We start from the raw sequence: 15,104 nt of genomic DNA on the forward strand, positions 1-15,104 counted from the left end.
GGACCCTCCTTGGCTCTGCCTCCTCAGGACTGGAATTACAACAGAGTGCCACAACAGCTGGCACTTATGTGGATTGGGGGATCAAATTCAGCTAGGTCCTTGTGGTTTTAAGGCTTGCACTTTACCAACTGAGCAACCCCAGCACCAAAGGTCAAGTCTTTTTTAAAAAAGTATTGGGGCTGGAGAGATGGCTCAGAAGAACACGCATTACTTTTCCTGAGGATCTGGGATCAGCTCCCAGCACTCACCATGATTGTCTTACTATTACTTGTAACTCAGTCCCAAGGGATCTGATACCCTCTTCTGGACTCTGCAGACGCCCGCACTTGTGTGAACATAACCACACATGTACATATTTAGTATATACGCACTATAAATCTAAAAACAATACAAAATAAATCTACCAAAAAGTATCATTTTGGCAAAACGGGTTTCATGCATATTAATTTACTCCTTTGTTAGGAGTATGTCATCATTTATGAATCTTGCTCATGAATCTTGCTTTGGGCAGCTTTACCTCTCACTCTGGGGCATAAGTCAGGGTAGCTGGCTGGGGGTTGCAAGATCTGTTTTTCAAGCCAGCTCACTCCATGGCTGGCAAGGAAGTGCTGGCTCCTGGCCGAGAGTGCAGCTGAGTTCCGGGCTCAGTCCATGTTCTTCTCTGCATGGGCTTCTTCACAGGCTGCCTGAATTTTTTCCTGGCATATGACTGGGCGCTGAGAGCCAGCATTCCAAAAAAGCAGAAAGCTGCACTGCCTTTGATTATCTAGTCTCCAAAGAAAACCCAGTCTTCCCTCAAAGACACCATGTGAGAACCTGTGGAATGGGGATGGCCATGCATCATCTTAGGAATTTTTTACCCGCCACCGAATACTGACAAATTGTGCCAGGAAATGAAGTGGCAACTACACCTCTGATCCTCACAGCAAGCCAGGCTGAATTGGAAGGATCTGGGTGGCACAGAATGGATGTGGTGATTCAGAACTCTTGTGTAGAAATGGAGGCGGGCGGGGTCTTCAATGGCAGGAAGGCATCTGGCTTCAGCAGATTCAAAGCATTTTCATTAAGCGTCACCATGGTAGTTATTAGTAATTTGATGAGGCTCCAAGACTTTGTCCCATTGTTGGGCTGGATGAGTAGATTAGGGTATTTTTGTTGCTGTTTCCTATCCTTCTGCTTCATGGCGGTGGTACAGCCTGTCTGTCAGGTGGGTTCTGGGAACTGAACCTGGTCCTCTGGAAGAGCAACAGTGCTGTTAGCTGCTGAGTCATCTCTCCAGCCCCTTACCCTACTATGTTTAAGTATATAATTTCCAGGCTGAGGGTATACCTTAGTGGTACACTATTGTTGATGTGAGCCCTCAGTTTAATCCCCAGCATCTCAAAAAAAGTTCAATTTTATTAATTTAACACATATTTTAGGAATGTTGAGTACTTGCTTAGAATGCAGAGTCCCAGGTTCTATCTCCAGGACAACATGAACCCCAGCACTAGGAGGTGGAGGAAGAAGGATCAGAATTTTAAGGTCAGACTAGATTACTTGGGGAATTTGAAGCCTCTCCAGCTATGAGTGATTGTTTCAAAACAAAGGCAAAATCCAAACATACAAACAAACAAAAAAACAGCAGCAGCAACAACAAAACCCCTCAAACCAAGCAAACTATTTCGCTCATATTACTAGCCCTTCTCTTGTGTTAACCTTAACAGAATACACCTGTGGGGTGCTAGAGGATCACTGTGGTTAGAGCACTGGCTGCTCTTTCAGAGGACCTGGGTTTGATTCCCGGCACCTACATGACAGGTCACAATGAATCTATAACTCTAGGTCCAGAGGATCACCCTCTCTGGCCTTCCCAGGCACCAGACAGGAAAGTAGTGCATACACTCAACTAGCTGAACACTCTTACTCATTAAAAAAGCCAAAAAACAAAAAACTGTGGCAGGCAGATGTCTGTGAGTTTGAGGTCAGCATGGTCTACAAACCAAGTTCCAGGACAGCCAGAGCTATGCAAAGAAACCCTGTCTTGAAAAAGACAAAAACAAACAAAAAACCCATGGATGGCTGTAGGTGCACATGCTTGTATTCCCAGCACTGCAGGTTGAGTTCAAAGCTAGATTTAGCTCCATGGGACTCCATCTCAAACAAACCAAAAAAGAAGGAACACACCGGGCGGTGGCTCACGCCTTTAATCCCAGCACTCCGGAGGCAGAGGCAGGCGGATCTCTGTGAGTTGGAGGCCAGCCTGGTCTACAAGAGCTAGTTCCAGGACAGGCTCCAAAAGCTGCAGAAAAACCCTGTCTCGAAAAGAAAAGAAAAGAAGACGACGACGACGACGACGAAGAAGAAGAAGAAGAAGAAGAAGAAGAAGAAGAAGAAGAAGAAGAAGAAGAAGAAGAAGAAGAAGAAGAAACAAACATATACTTGCGAACAAGCAAATATCCAATTCATCATCTTTCATGGAATAAAGAATGATTACCAAACATCAGTAAAAAGAGTTGGAAAGACCAGCTGAGTACAGTAGTGAGTGCTTGTAATCCTAGGATTTAGGAGATTGATGCCTGAAGATTACCATGAATTTGAGGACACCCTGGGATACCTAGTGAATTCCAGGTCAGCCTGTGCTACATAGTAAGAGTTTGTCTCCAAGAAAAGTTGGCTTGATGACAACAATAAATGAGGACGATGTTTGATAACTTTCTTTCCATACTTGAGTTACAAAACCAGGCTGGTATGATGGTTTCAATGAGGAAGCCATAGTCTTGGGCATTTGAATACTTGGTCCACAGTTAGTGGTGCTGTTTGGGGGCATTGAGGTGTGACCATGCTTTAAAAAGTTATGTTCCTGGTGGGCTTTGAGAGTTTAAGACCTGGCCCTACTTGCATTTGGCGCCCTCTGCTTTGTGCTTGGGTTTTGAAGACGTGAGCTCTCAGCTTCCTGCTTCATCTGCCATGCCTCTTCTCTGCCATCATGGACTCTTATCCCTCAGGAGCCATAAGCCCAAATACACTTCCTTCCTTAAATCTCTGTGGTTGAGGTGTTTGATCATAGCAAGAGAAAAGTAACCAGTACAGCTAGGAATGGGGAAGTCTGCATCAAGAGTAGCTATAGCACAATGTGGAAGAGTTTATAGGTCTAGCGGTGAGCGTGATGGCACAGTCTGTGAGTCCAGTACTGGGAGTGAAGGGAGAAGCATCAGGATTTCAAGGTCAGCCTTGACACCTGTATAAGATCTTATCTCAAAGCCCCCTCCTGAAATAAACCAATAAAATAATATAAACTTCCAATATTATTTCAATGTTCAAACATGTATTATTATTATTATTATTATTATTATTATTATTATTATTTATGTTTTAGTGTTTTGAGATAGGGTTTCTCTGTGTAGCTCTGGCTGTCCTGGAACTCAGTGTGGAGATCAGGCTGGCCTTGAACTCACAGAGATCCACCTGCCTATTGGGATTAAAGTGAGCTGCCACCACTGCCTGGTCTATTTTTTAAAGAAACAGAGTAGATATAAAGAAATTTAGTGGTGTCAGCAAAGGCTAGCAGTAAGTATTTTGTTTTGGGGGAGTATTGTCTCCATCATAACTATTCAACTCTAGAATGTTAGTGTAAAAGCATACACAGACAATTCCTATCTTTCATTACATTATAATAGTCTCAGATTGTGATTTTTTTGTTTTTTGTCAACTTGACACTAACATAAAAACATATCCGGAAAGGGGGACTCTAAATTGAGAAATTGTCTCCATCACATAGGTCTGCAGGCAAATCTGTATGGCACTTTTCTGAACTGACTGAAGTGAGAGGGCTCACCTTTCTTGGGGGGCGTCACCACTAAGCAGGTGGTACTGCACTGTATGAGAAGGTAGGCTAGGCAAGCCATGAGGAGCAAGCCAGTAAGCAGTGCTCTTCCACGGGTCCCCTCAATGGACTGTGATCTAAGAAATATAAGTCACATAAATACTTTCCTCCCAAAGTTGCTTTAAGTCAGTGCTTTATCATAGCAATAGAAAACAGACTAATACAATTCTTGAAAAAGTTAATATAGGCAGGAGAGAAGGCTCAGCAGTAAAAGCAGTTGCTGCTCTTGCAAAGGACTTGGATTTGGCGCAGAGTATCCATATGGCTCAGAACCCTCTGTAATTCCAGTTTCAGCGATCCAATGCCCTCTTCTGTCTTCACAGGCAAAAAACTAGAGTCCTGGAGTTACAGATGTTTGTGAGCTATGTGGGTTCTTTGGAAGAACAGTTAGTGTTCTTAACTGCTAAGCCATATCTCCAGCTCTAATAAAAAACTATTAAAATTGTACCAAAACAATTTTAAAAGAAGAAACTAAGTTTTAGTAGCACACCTGGAGCAATCTTCAGTAGTGGTGGTGCGGGATGAGATTTTAATTGGTTTTTCTGTGGTTTGTTGTTGGTTAGACTCATGGAATTTTTTGTTTTTCAAGACAGGATTTCTCTGTGTGTAGCCTTGGCTGTCCTGGAACTAGCTGTGTAGACCAGATTGGCCTCCAACTCACAGAGATAAACCTGCCTCTGCCTCCCTGGGTGCTGGGATCAAAGGCATGCACCACAAAGGCCAGCTAGAAGGTTTATTTTTTGTTTGTTTGTTTGTTTTTTAATTAAGGGATGGAGAAAGTGCTGGAGGTTTGGTTCTCCTGATTTGTCTGAGGCAAAGCAGATACTGAGTAGTATCTTTTACAAGTCTCAGTTTTGAGTAGGGTACTAGTTCCTAAGGTGTGAAATATTCAATGTGACAAAACAGGCAAGCAGGGAGCTTTTGCTTGTCTATAAGAGACAATTCACTCTGAAGAGATGTAGTACCATCCTTACTGCAAACACTGGCGGGTTCCTAGTTGAAACTTGCTAGGGATTTCAGTGGGTTCCAATAAATTCAGTTTTCTTTTACTTTAGCAAGAATTTCCTGAAGCCTGCTCACCAAGAGTACACAAACTAGAATTTTAAAGAATAGTTTCTTAATGCAATTTCCCCAAATGGAGCCACAGCATATTGCATGAGGCATATGAGTTATGACTGGTGGTGCTTGTATACTTTGATTTTTCTGAGTTGACTAATGAGCCATCAGATTAAACCATGCAAATTCTGATGAGTGTAGGCGCAGGCTGCTTGTTCGTTCCCAGCTGCCCTGACCTGAATAATCACACAGAAACTTTATTAATAACAACACTGCTTGGCCAATAGTTTAGGCTTCTTATTAACTAATTCTTACATCTTAAATTAACCCATTCCTATTATTTTATATTTTACCTCGAGGCTCGTGGTTTACCAGTAAGGTTCCAGGGTGTCTGTCTTCTTTGGCAGCTACATGGTGTCTCCTCAACTCTGCTTGCTCTCGCTCTCTCCATCTCTGTCTGTTCAGATTTTTCACCTGTTAAGCCATTGGCCGGTAGCAGCTTCTTTATTAACCAATGGCAATAAAACATATTCACAGCATACAGAAGGGAATCCCACATCAACTGAGCACGACCTAGCAGCTATGGACCAGCAAAGTGGTTTTACTGCAAACAATGTCTCCCTTGGGGTGTAATTCTTGACCTGATACCAGGTTATCTTTGATGTTACAGCTGTTCTGTTCTTTAGGGTTATCTAGTGAATTGAATGGCATGGGATGGAATTGAGTGGACTTATCACATCCGTCCAAAATGAGAATTTCCTTATGTTAATCTTTGAAAGAAGTTTAAGTCAGTCCTCCTACAATGATCAGGACAGTTGTGGTCATTAAGAAAACCAGTGACAACCTTGTTAATCAAAGTTCTAAAAGTTGCATATTCTTTTTTTTTTTTTTTTTTTTTTTGAGACAGGGTCTTACTGCATAGCCCTGGAAAACTCACTATTAAGACCAGGCTGACCTTAAACTCAGGCAGGGCTTTTCTGTGTAGCATTGGCTGTCCTGGAACTCACTCTGTGGACCAGGCTGGTCTAGAACTCACAGAGATCTGTCTACCTTTGCCTCCTGAGTTCTGGGATTAAAGGCGTGCACCACCATGCTGAGAATATTCTCTTGTTAATCATTGGTATTCTTTAAAATTTTATTTGTATATACATTTGCTTGTATGTATGTCTGTGAACCACTTCTATGCCTGGCACCTAGAGGCCCAAACTGGAGTTAAACATGATTGAGCTGCCATGTAGGTGGTAGAAATCAAACCTGTGTCCTCTGGAAGAGTAGTCAATGCTCTTAACTGCTTAGCCATCTTTTTAGCCCTTCTTTTCTTTTAAAAAAAATTTCATTTTATAACTGGACATGGTGGCACATGCCTTTAATCTCAGCACTTGGGAGGCAGAGGCAGGCAAGCATTTCTGTAAGTTTGAGGCCAGCCTGGTCTAGATATTGAGTTTCAGGACAGCCACATATTGAGACATTGTCTCAAAAAAATTATATTTTCTTATGTTCATGTTCCACGTCATGTAAGTGGAACTCAGAAGATAACTTTCCGGAGTGTTCCACGTCGTGTAAGTGGAACTCAGAAGATAACTTTCCGGAGTTGGTTCTCTTCTACCCTAGGTCCTGGGAATAGAACTCAGGTCTCCAAGTTTGGTGGCAATGCCTTCATGTGCCGAAGAAACAATGCTTTCTCAGCCCAGGAGACTGAAGGTTTTCGATGCTCTGATCGCCAGGGCGTTAATGATTAAAATGTATACTTCCTGAGAACTGGATTAAAGGCATTTACCAGATTTCTTAATCAGCAGCAACAACAGCAGTTAAGAAAAATTAAAAAAAAAAAAAGACACAGAAATGGTGGTTGTTTTCTAGGTGCTGATCCTGGGCCTGTGCTTCCCAGGACCACCACCTGTAGGTTTTATAAAGTCCTGGCACTACGGCAGGGGACCCAGAAAGGAGGACAATGGTAGACAGAAGCACAAGACTCTGGGTTCACTTAAAAAAAGGATAAATAATTTTTATTTTTCCCACTGTTTACAGGGCTACTAGAGATAGCATTGTAAACAGAGCTTGATCAAACAGTATCTTTGGCCCCTTGACTCTTTCTTCCTTTCACCGTCTCTGTAAATATTTTCTACTCCCTTATCTGAGTTCTTCCTTTTGCATTTCTCTGTCCTTTTGGCCTTGTTTGCCTCGGAGAACATTCCTCTTAGGCTTTGTCTCATGCCTGCAGTTTTCCAAAGTCACGGGGCCACTTTCGGGTCAAAGTTTGTGCTTGAGGAAAGAAAAACAGATCATCTGGACCCCACCACCTGGATGTAAGGATGGTGCAATCATTCTGAAGTGGATGCATTATCATTATGAAGGAGTTAGGCATCTTGCATGTAAGCTCTCTTCTGTTTTTCTATGCCACTTGTGCTGTGAAATGGAAACTTTACACTTGTGAAAACACCTTGATTCTTTTTTGCACAGTGTACCATTTCTGCAAATATCAACAAAAGTTCCCCATAGGCAAGGCTTTCATCCTCATTAAAGGCTGGCCTCAGCTAGCCATCTGGGATTGTTCTATTGTTTTCAGAATTTTACATCCAGTTATGTAAACTTCCTAGAACACATTCTCTACTAATGCTATTAAAAACAGATTTCCAGTTTATATAGGTTCTTCTTTTACAAGTTGACTCCTCATAAGAAAATGACTGCTTATTCTTCCATTTGTTGTCTTATCAGCTTCTTCCCAAAAACATGGTGTTTTCTCTTCCTATCCCCAAAACCCAAGACAAACAAAAAAACCAAACCAAAAACCAGCCCAAACCCAAAAAACAGATGAAAAATAAACCCAAGCCAAAAACTTCCCAATTTAAGGGAATGCACTGCTGTGCTGTGGGTTTATGTACTATTCTTGTACTCCAGGTCCCCAGGCAGGGGTGTCCCCTGGGCTTAATTTTCTTTTAAGGGCATGGGGATATGGCCTCTTATTGATGTGAGTTCATTTGGGAGATAAATAACAAAACTGAATGTTTCATAAATGAAAAGAATGAACTGTGGCACTCAGCAGGGCGGATTCCTGGAGAACAAGTGGATTGAGGTGCTGCTGAGCTCTCATGGAAGTCATAGGCTCTGTGATGCTCCTCAGGGTTATGTTCTGCTGGAGCCAAACCTTTACTAGCTTGCTAAGTACTGCCATAAGAGATCTATCACTAAGTCAAAGCAGGCTCACTAAGTACGGTCACCTCAGAGCTTACTTGTCGCAGCTGCTGTCACTGACTTCCATTTGTAAATGCAGGTTTGGAGGAGAACCTGTGGCTTTTCCATCTTGTGACCTAAATGTTCTGTGATCCTAAGATGCAAATGAGCAGTTCTGACTTCACCTGTTCCTGGTCTTCCTTTCACCACGTCATTTACATGATGAAATGAATGACTACTCAGAATGAGGACTGCCCAGCTTTCTCAGATAGCCAAGTGACAGAATATATGAATGGATGACAGTATTCTGAAAATATTTAATGGGAATGGATTAGAAATACAGGCTTTCCAGAGAAAAATGTAGAGCTCAATAAAAATCAATAAAAACAAACAAAAACAGTATACTGAAAAAAGAAATACAGGCTTTCTTTTCTTTTTTATTTAAAAACAATTTATTTTACATACTAGTGCCCTCCCCATCTCCCCACTCCATCGCCCCATTCCACCCCTATTCACTTCTCAGAGGAGGTAATACCTCTCTTGGGGAGTCAACAAAGTCCGGTACACCAAGTTGAGGCAGGATCAAGACTCCCACCCCAACGCCTCCGTTACCAAGGCTGAGTAAGGCTCCCTAATATATGCAATGGGCTCCGAAGTCAGTTCATGCGCCCAGGACGCCCCGCAGATCAAGTCACACAGCTGTCACCCATATTCAGAGGGCTTAGCTCAGTCCCACGCAGGGTCCCCAGCTGCCAGTCCAGAGTCTGTGAGCTCCCACTAGCTCAGGTCAGCTGGCTCTCTGGTTTTCCCAGGCATGGTCTTGACCCCCCTTGCTCATATAATCCCTCCTCCTGCTCTTCAACTAATGGAGCTGGCATCTTATTAGAAGTATTTGCCAACATTCTGGGATTTAAGCAATTGAGAAAGGAGCAAACCTGACTGAAGTTTGTATTTATTGACCTCACTGTAGTTTTTAGCCTTTGAATTGATTCAGTGTTTGGTTCTTTCTCTAGTTATGAATGAAACACTGCTGAGTGTTTCTACTGCTGAGTGAATTCACTTGCTTTGACTTTTAACCACACTGTTGATCAAATGTGTCACTGAGGAAGCTGTCAATCAGCTGTACCAGTCTGATTCTATAATGAGCATAGATCCTAATGAGTCGATTTTCCCTATTTCCAGAACAATGCTCAAGGTGGATTTTGTTCTTGAATAATAATCCAGGAGATCTGATGACATTTTGTTGGCCTGAGGTCTGATTTCCCCCTTAAGAATTGTAATGTTGAAGACTTGCAGATTGTCTGGGAAAAGCCTAGAAAAACAAGACAGAGCTCTGAAGAGCAACCGCCCTGGAGTGGTTAGAGGAGGGTAATTCTGGTGTCAGTTTCTTCTTTGCTGTTGGAATTTAGTCAGCATTTCTAACCGCCCAGTGGTTGGTGACACGTTTAATCCCAGCACTCAGGAGGCAGAGGCAGTAAGATCTCTGTGAGTTCGAGACCAGCCTGGTCCAGAGTGAGTTCCAGGACAGCCAAGGCTACACAGAAAAGACCTGCAGCCGGGCAGGGGCCGGGGGAGGAATCACACTTACAACCTTAGTAAACTCAATTATAATTTTTGGTTGTAATTCTAGCCTTTAACAGCTGAACCATCTCTCCAGTTGCCCTTCCCTCCTTTTAAATTTTATGTGCATTGGTGTGAGGGTGTCAGAGCTCCTGGCACTGGAGTTACACAGTTGTGAGCTGCCATGTGGGTGATGGAAATTGAACCAGTGTCCTCTGGAAGTGCAGCCAGGTCTTTTAACTGTTGCACCATCTCTCCAGCCTCTGTGAACTCAATTATAATACACTACTTTAAAAATTATTTATTTTTACATGTGTGCCTGTGGAGGTCAGAAGAGGGCACTGTATCCCCTGGACCTGCAGTTAGAGATGTTTGTGGGCCTCCATGAGGATTCTGGAAGTAGAACCTAAGTTCTCTGAAAGAACAAGTGCTTTTAACCATGGAGCCAACTCTCCAGTTCCATAATATTCTACTTTTTACTATATGAGCACGCAATTAAAAATAATAAGTCTTTTAAAAAGACAGCGTGATACTGAGCAGGGTGGGATGGGAAGATTACTTGAGTGGAGGCATTCAAGGCTGGCCCCGGCAACACAGTCACCCTTTCTCAAAATAAACACAGAAGACATTCAACATCCAGAGGCAGAATGCAGGCAATGAAGGAGGCAGAGGCTGAAATCGGGGACTGCAAGTCAAGGAATGCCAAGAATTTCCAGGCAATCCCCAGAAGTCAGGAAAAGGCTGCAAGGCACCTCCCTACACGTTTCAGAGGGGGCATAACCGTGTTGATACCTCAGATTTTTTTTTGAGGTGCTAGGAAATGGGGTTTAAAGCCAGGGCTTCATGTATGCTAATCATGAGTTCTATTACTGAGCTATTTCCTCAGCCATGGAGCTGGGAAACAATTCATTCCTATTGTTTAAAGCTATCCAGACTGTGGCATTTACATCTGCCCAAAGAAGCAACAACCAATAAAAATATTTTTGTGGTACTGATTGAATATGGGTTCTCACTTATACCAGGCAAGTACCCTACCACTAGGCTATATTTTCACCCCTCCTTTTTCTTTTTAAATATTTATTTAACTTTATCTTATGTGCATTCTGTATGGTGTCAGATTCCCTGGAACTGGAGTTACAGACAGTTGTGAGCTGCCATGTGGGTTCTGGGAACTGAACCCAGGGCCTCTGGGAGAGCAGTCAGTGCTCTTAGCTGCTAAGCCATCTCTTCAGCCCCTACATTTTAAGAAAGGGTCTCACGCAGGGCATAGTGGCGCATGCCTTTAATCCCAGCACTTGGGAGGCAGAGGCAGGAGGATCTCTGTGAGTTTGAGGCTAGCCTGGTCTATAGAGTGAGTTCCAGAACAGCCAAAGGTACAGAGAAAAACCCACTCTCAAAAAACAAAAACAAACTAGAACAACAAAACAAAACAAAACAGTCTCACTAATTAGCCCACTTTATTGCACTCTATAGGCAAGCAGACCTTGCCTTCTGTCTAGGAATCCACAGTATGGGGAGTACAAACTACACCACCACACTCTGTTTTTGTGTCTTTAATCTGCATTTTTTCATTTGATTCTTTGCTCAGCATTTCATATATTTTTTTATTTTCTCTTTTTCGAGACAAGGTTTCTCTGTGTTGCTTTGGAGCCAGTCCTGGAACTAGTTCTTTTTGTTTTGTTTTGTTTTTTTGTTTTTCGAGACAGGGTTTCTCTGTGGTTTTGGAGCCTGTCCTGGAACTAGCTCTTGTAGACCAGGCTGGTCTCAAACTCACAGAGATCCGCCTGCCTCTGCCTCCCGAGTGCTGAGATTAAAGGCGTGCGCCACCACCGCCCGGCCTGGAACTAGTTCTTGTAGACCAGGCTGGCCTCGAACTCACAGAGATGGGCCTGCCTCTGCCTCCTGAGTGCTGGGAGTAAAGGTGTGTGCCACCACTGCTCAGCTTGTTCAGCATTTTAGAAAACCTTCTTTAGCTGGATCTTGTACCTTATTTGTTCTTGGATACATCTAATGTGATTTAAGTAGTTTTTTTTTTTGTTTGTTTTGTTTTTTTGTTGGTTGGTTCTTGTTGTTTTGTTTTCGAGACAGGGTTTCTCTGTGTTACACAGGACAGTCTTGACTGTCCTGGAACTTGCTCTGTAGACCAGGTTGGCCTTAAACTCACAGAGATCCACCTGCCCCTGTCTCCTGAGTGCTGAGATAAAAGGCATGTGCTACCAATGCCTGGCATGATTGAAGTTTTAAAGATTTATTACATTTATTTATTTTGTGTGTACGTATGTGTGTGCAGGTGAAATCAGAGGACAACTCGAAAAGTTGGTTCTCTCCTTTTATGATGTGGGTCCTGGGGCTCGACCTCGGATCGTTAGGGTTGGCAGCAAGCATCTCTATCCACTGAGCTGGTCCAAATTTTAGTAATTCTGGCAAACATTTGAATTTCTCGCTCATAATCAGTTTTCTACCAATTTGTTAACATACCATCATCAACTTTTGTTTATTATTATTATTATTATTATTATTATTATTATTACTTTTAGATAGAGTCTACCATCTAGCCCAGATACGCCTCAACTCTATGTCTTCTTCCTCAGCCTTGTGAGTCCTGGGATTACAAAATCATAGACTACACTTTTTTTTAAATGGTTGGGTTCTTCTGGAGCTTTGGTGGCCTTGAACTCCTGATTCTTCTGCCTTCCTCCCAAGTGACTGGATTAGAAGTGTTTACCACCATGACTTGGCTATAGGTCTTAATTTTAACTGGATGTGTGTTCACCCTCAATAAAAGCTCTATTTCCAACCTGCGCACAGACAAGAAAGGGCCATGTACTTAGTTTTCACACGAGATATATGCATTAATGATGAGCACAGCTTTTTAGAGAGCTTTGTTGTTGTCGCTGTGTAACACAAATTATAACTGCTCTCAATAATAAAAATTTGGAGTCACCTATCAGGGATGAAAGTTGAGAGATCAGAACTCCAGCCACTGGAGTTTTCACCGCTACTCGTGCTTAGACTGAAAGGGCGACCCTGCCCTTAGACTATCTCCTCAGACTGCAAAGAGCACTTTTCTCCTCCTGCCTGGTATTCCTCTCCCCACCCAGCCATACCACTCCTGTCTCCACCTCCTTAGTGCTGGGATCACCTTTGTGTGAGCTCTGTACCTCTTTTAGACCCAGGGTGGCCTTGAATTCAGAGATCCAACTGCCTCAGTCTCCCTGGTATTAAAGGTGTGTGCCACCACTGCCTGGCCTTTATGGCTAACTAGTGGCTTAGCTCTGCACTTTGATCTTTAGGCAAGCTTTATTTGTTAGATTACACTGTTGCTTTTAGTACTGGGTATTGAACTCAGGGCTTCTTGCTGCTGAGCTACATCTACTATTTTGATAACTGAGTTTCACTCTGTAGCCCAGCCCGGCTTCAAACTCATGGTTATCTTGCCACTTCAGCCTCCTAAGTGCTGAGACAGTGTTTTGTTCTCTCTGCCTGGCCTAGAACTAATTCTAATGATTAAAGACGTTGAGCAAATTCTCAAGTTATTTTTGGCTATTTGGATTTCTTTGGAAAAATATCTATTCAGATTATTCTTTTATTCTTTAAATGTGGGTTGTTTTTCTATTGTCGAGTTCTAGATATGGGAGAGATATGTTTGCAAATTGTTTCCTAATTCCACATTGTCCTTCCATTTATCTGTAGGCTCCCCTAGCCTCATTTTATTTTGAGACAGGGTTCACTACTTAGCACATGCTGATTTGATACTCAAGTCTCAGCCTCCAGAGTGCTGGAACTATAGGCACGGGACTATACACACACATACACACACACACACACACACACACACACACACACACACTTTTTTCCTACTTTTTTTGATCATGTCTCTACTAGTTGGTTAGAGTTGCCACAGCACAGTCCGAAGCTGACCTCTTTGAAGATTAAAATCTTAATTTCAAAGGACCCTAATTCAACCCATACAACTTTGTCCTCCAGATCATCCAGATTTATGTTCCCCTCAAAGGAAAAATGTATTCTACCCATGCCACTGGAGCATCCATGTTCACACGGACTCTAAATCCACAATTCCACCTAACTAAATACAGGTTAAATGGGGTGCCACCAGCCTGCAGTTCCAGCATTTGGAAGGCTAAGGGTTGTAGGTATCATTTGGGCCCAGTAGGAGTAGTTCGAGATCAGTCTAGGCAATACAGTGAGATTCCCACCCTGTGTGTGTGTGTGGGGGGGGGGCAAAAAAACAACAACTAATAAAAAATTTCCCCAAATTAAAACAAGATAAAGAGATATTAAACATTCTTAATAAAAAAATCTGAAATGCTGCAAAAGCTGAAAGTTTTGGACTATCAAGACGGTATCATAGGTGGAAAATTTCACATTATAAAACCATACTTTATGCAAAAATTAAAACTATTGTATGAAATGACTTTTAGGACATATTTCCTGAAACAGGTATATATGAAATAAATTTTGTGTTTAGACTTGGGTTCTATCCTCAAGATACCTCTTTATGTGTATGCCAGTATCTACTCTCACTCCCAGGACAGAACCCAGCACTTTGGAAGCAGATCTCTGAGTTCAAGGCCAGCCTGGTTTACAGGAGAGAGTGTTCCAGAGTAGCCAGGAATACAGAGAAACCCTGTCTCAAAAACAAAACAAAACACCCCCAAAACAAAACAAATCAAAATAAAACAAAACAAAGAAAAAGAAAATTTGAATCACTTCTTGTCCCAGCATTTCAGGTAAGAGGTACTCAGTCTGTATTACCTAAGTTATGTATGGGTGAGACTTGGGGTGAGTCATCCTAAGGCAAAAATTCTCTCCAGCTAAGAATCAGACAAGTTACATGCTTCCAGGAAACAATGGCAGGACATACACAGAATAGATATTTTCGTACCAAAATAGAGAAACTGGAAAAAAAGAAGGGGGCCAGGTGCCAATCCAGCATAAAGCACAGTGAGAGCACTGAGGGTCGCACGCTTGCAGTATCATCATTTGGGACTGAAGCCGCTACTGCTGTGAGCTCCAGGACATCCCCACCTGTAGCAAGGCAAACTTCTCTATACTTACTGCGCAGAGAGGTAGCTGGAGAAACAGTCAATGAAGAATGGCTTTTCATGGGTGAGTACCTACATATCTAAGAAATGAAATCTCAATTTCAGTTTCTGTCTGAGTGTGTGCAGGCATGTGTGTGCGTGTGTAGGTGAGTGTGCATGTGCAGAGGCCAGAGCAGGACATCAGTTGTCTTCCTCTATTGCTCTCTGCCTTATTGCCTTGAGACAGGGTCTCTCACCGAATCACAAGTTCATTTTATCGTCAACCTTTGGGGATTAGCCTGTCTTCCCTCCACAGCGCTGCTGTTACAAACATTCGAAGCCATGCCTAAATTTTATGTGGGTTCTGGGGCTTCAAAGTCAGGTGCTCATGCTTGCAGAGCAAGTGC

Source organism: Chionomys nivalis, chromosome 1 (genome assembly GCF_950005125.1).
Source record: "Chionomys nivalis chromosome 1, mChiNiv1.1, whole genome shotgun sequence".
Classification (NCBI taxonomy): domain Eukaryota; kingdom Metazoa; phylum Chordata; class Mammalia; order Rodentia; family Cricetidae; genus Chionomys; species Chionomys nivalis.